A 4815-nucleotide genomic window follows, 5' to 3' on the forward strand; every position below is an offset into this window, starting at 1 on the left:
GCAAAATAAACATAGAAATGACTTTTGAATGAGTCCAGAGTAGGTGCTTGCACCACCTCTGGGGGGAGTCTGTTCCAGACCTTGGACACTTGGACTCTAAAGAAGTTTTTCCTTATATTGATTCTGAATCAGCCTTCTAGATGTTTGTGGCTGTTAGACCTAGTTATCCCTTGGGAAGCCCTGGTGAACAAGTGATCTCCTATATACTTATAGGCTGCCATGAAGTCCCCGCTAAGCCTTCTCTTCTCCAGGCTGAAGAGTGCCATGTCCCGCAGCCTCTCCTTGTAAGGCTTGCTCTCTTGGCCTTTGATCATACAGGTGATGTACGGAGTGGGGCATGGTCTCCTGGGGCAGCCAGCCAATCAGCACTGACTTGTGCCCTTGGCTGCTCTCTGCTGTCTCCAGCAGGGAAGCCTACAAAGCATGCTAGGTTGTGTGCTATCAGCAGTGCAGGCTGTCTGCAGAGCATCCAGCCGGGCCTGTAGCTCTCACACAGTGCTCTACTAGCAGGTATTTCCATCTGGTAAACAAAACTGGTCGAGGTCTCTTGGATCATTTTATTACTTGTACAAACTCAAGGTAAACACAGGGCATGAAGTAATGAATAGATACAGACTTTCTTTTGTAAAACATGGGACTATGTCACTGCAACTTCAGTAATGCACACATCCATAAACAGTTTTTATAATTTATAAGTTAAGCCTTCAGAATCCTAACCAGACAGAGAAATCTTTTACCTATTCAGGGTTCATGTTTACCAAGTTATCTATCATTCCTTTTTCACTGTACAAGATCATGTTGCTCTTGATATAGAAAGCCTTGTATCACTTGAAGGCTCTTAGGGTAGACATATTTAAATTCTAACAAAACTCCAAAATTTTACCTTCTAATAATACTGAATCTCAGGGTACTCAGAACTGCGTCAGAATTATATAGGCATTACTAGCAATACTGCAACTAAGGCTGTGTTAAGATTAGCATTTAAAAGGAGAACACGTTAGGGTATAAATTTATCCCCAAGCCTGGTGCACTAACTTTTCAGAAGACATCTTATTTTTCTGTGTCAGGTTTTTGCTAATAAAAAACTCCAGCTCCATTTTTCAATATTTTATCTTTACAATTTAACTTTTTTGTTATTCCTTTAAAATAAGCAAACACAGACCCCCACCAAGTGCAGATATTAATTTTATGTGCTTAGCTTCAGCTATCAAGCCCTTCTAAAAATAAACAGAATTATTCCCATGATTCAGGATAATTTAGCTGAGCTAATTAAAGAAAGCAGACTGCTTACATTTACTAATGTTCCTTTTTTCTGTAGCAAAACCTGATCACTGTAGTGACCTCTATAGTGAAGCTACAAATTTCTATTCTCCACCAGCTTTGGGTTCCACTCTCTCCTTCCCCTCTAGCCATTTCCATTTTTGCGGTTTCCTGTGACTAGCCAAAAACCACAAAGAGGTACTTCAAAATGAGAAAACCCAGTTTGTCAGGGGAGTACAGCTAGCAGCTCTGCACAGACAGTTGCTCGCTCTGACAAGCTTCCAATAATTCAATAGTCTTAATATTCATGAGAAAAGACAGTGATTCAACTTGCTGAGCTGGGCTTATGCAAGGGCCCTAAGTGTTGTGAAAGCTTGATACATAATGGGAGAAGCCATAGAAATAAGCAGCAACTCTAGCCCATTAGTTTCTCAGCAGAAGGGTGGATATACAGGTGCTTTGTGTTTTAGAAGGAGGGTGGTTGAAAGGGAGAAAGAAGCCTAAAGAGTTAAATACAGACATACTGTGTGTAACAACATTTAACGCTAAGGTGTATGTGAGAGAAAGAAAGACAATTTTGTACTGAAACAGAAACAGTCTCTGAAAGAGATTTTTGTCCCTAGATAAATGTGTCTGCATCCTTCTACCTCCCTAAAGGATAAGCCAAATATATACCAAAGATGAAGCAGAAACAGGAAGGATGGGTGCATGGAAACAATTTTATCACCTTATTTAATAAGGAAAGTGTCAAGAATGGAAAATATTACTAATAGGAATTAATTATATTTTTAATTTAGAGCTGTCACCTTCACACAGCTATGAGATGCTTCACTTAAAAGAAAACATATCCTGTGGCTTTAGGAAGCAGGTGTAGTGGTCATTGCTCCTTCTTCTCTCACATTTAGGACCCTCGCATGGTTTAATACATAGAGAGCACAATGAACCTGGCTCTGCCAGTGCTCTTAGAGATTCTAACTTAAGAAAGGAAGTGAGGGGGCTTTAGTAAGAACGAGTCCTGAGCTATTGTGGAGAGAGAAGGCATCTCTTGCTATGAGTGAATAGAAGCTAGGTAACCAGATGAAAGGGTGGTGGTTGAACATTCAAACAAAATCTCAAACCATGGGTATTGTTTGAAGTAAAATGATAAGAGATTATGTTATAGAGCACTGTCACAATTTGACAAAAAAACCCTATCCCTGTCCTGTTGTATCCTTTCTGCTTGCTGCCACACCAAATCCTCTAAAGCAGTGGTTCCCAACCTTTTTTTGACGCAACCCACTGCTGGAAGCAAAGTGGGGAGGCAGTGGTGGCCCAAGGGTGGGGGAGCTCCTGGCATGTGGCGCTACTCGTCCTTTCTGTGTGACACAGCCGGCATTGCCCCCGTGACTAGGGGGGCATCATAGAGGGCATTCCAGTTTTCTGCTACTCTGTCCTCTATTGATATGAAACCCAACACCTTTATGTTGGCTTTATGACATAAAAGCATCAGGTTTTGTATCAATAGAGGGCAGAGGACAATTGGACTGCCCTCTATGATGGCCACCCTACCCACAACCCTCATTTGGGTTGTGACCCAAGGTTGGAAGCCACTGCTCTAAAGCATTATTGAAGCTGGCCAAATGGGCATTGGTGTGTGTTTGGAAACTGCACACATGCTAATGAGCAAAACCAGAGACTTCTTTTTATGGAAAAAAGAAAACAGCAAAGAACACACAGAATGGACTCGAGCAGGGAGTGTTCCTCATTTGGTTGGGTGAGTAGGAGAAGAGCAAAACATCAAGAATGTCTATAAACTCCATTTCCACTGTGGGCATAAATATACTCTTGGCTAGCCCTTTTCTCAGGATACTAAGAGTGTGGGTATTTACCCCAACCCCATATGCACCCCAACCAGTCTCTGCACCGGTAGTTGCTAAAATGAATAATCATACTCGGTACAAAAATACAGCAGTGAGATCACGAACATGGAAAGTTACAGAAATTAAACAAGGAAGGTAATTAAAGACTGCACAAATAAATTAATTATAATTTTGGAAATTTATACTGAGAAAGGCTTAGGGTGTCTGTGCTTCAGTGTTGCCTGTGATTTTCTTCTTTCTGTGAGTGTGAAGTCATATCAAACGGCAACAAGCAGTTACATTCATCGTTGCTCATATGCTGAATTTATGACTTTGGAAATTACAATGATGTATCTCTCATATACATCCTGAATGCTACAGTTTCTGCATGTGGCTAAGATTTTACTTAATAATTCTTTATACCCAGAAAAATATGATGACTTTCCCTGTAGGTACAAAATCACAGCTATATTCTCCAGAGACCTTCTTTTATGAACAGAAAGATGGAGCAAGATATTTTTAGATCACTTCTATGGATAGTATAGCTAGTCTGCTGAAATTGTAAACTTGTCTATAGAAAACTGCCGATGACCTGGCTTTAAAAAAGGGTGTGATAGGACCTGAGGGGTGTTTCCATATTTGATAGCATGAATAATCACCACCCAACCCCAGGGCTGGATTAACCCTTTAGTGGGCCCTAGGCAAACAAACTTGTGGGCCCTGGGCTGGTTGAGGCCCCCCTTCCCACCCCAGCGCTGCCACCCATGGGGAGCAGGATTTGGAACCACTGCTAGGAAGCAGCCACTGTGGTGGTGAAGCCAGTGGAGGGGAGGGGAAGGAATGTGAAGGGAGGAAGATGGGGCCATTCACACCACCACCACAGAGGGAAGGACCAGGGTCCGACCACAGCTCAGGGCCTTAGGCATGTACCTAGTTTGCCTATGCATTAATCCGGCCCTGTCTGATCCAAATATTCCTAACTCTAGAGAGGTTACACATGTGAATCCATACTCAGTTTCAAAACTATGCCCTGGCTATATATCGCAATGCAATAGCCCAAAGTCTCATATTGAAACTGCACACTTCCTGAAACACTAACTTACATATTGTATCTTGGGGCTCTCAGTTTTAGTGAAGATGGCATTATGTTTGTCTACAGTAGGTAAAAAACCTGCTATTTCTATCCAATCACATTGGTAATGTTGCAATAAAATGAGTTTACAGATTACCAAGGATGTGGACACACATAATACTTAGACAATTTTAAATGTGGTTTAAACCACAAGCATCCAGATACACAAGCCAATTTAAAATTGTTTAAACCTTCTGGAACACTTCAAAGGTATACTTGGAGAATCAGGTGATATTTTGCACAGGTTAACTGTTATGTACAGACAAAAAGTTTTGTGACTTGTATCTGATCTGTCCTCCAGACACCCCATACTGCACCACTCCTCACCACCACACCACAGCCTCTGCACAGCAACTGGGTGCTCTGGTATGCAGCCAGAACTCTATTGCCCCAACCTCTATTGCCTGCAGCTGACTGCAGTCCAAGGCACCCCAGGCTGATTTGGGGCGAGAAGTGGAAGGCAGAAGAGGGGCCAGGTGGGTAAGAAGGATGTCCCTTCTTCTGGGTGCCTGGCATGCTGGGTGCTCTGGGGGGTACTGCCTATGATCACCACTTCATACAGTGCCTTTAAAAGGATTTTCCCTA

Source organism: Alligator sinensis, unplaced genomic scaffold, assembly GCF_000455745.1.
Source record: "Alligator sinensis unplaced genomic scaffold, ASM45574v1 scaffold418_1, whole genome shotgun sequence".
Classification (NCBI taxonomy): Eukaryota; Metazoa; Chordata; order Crocodylia; family Alligatoridae; genus Alligator; species Alligator sinensis.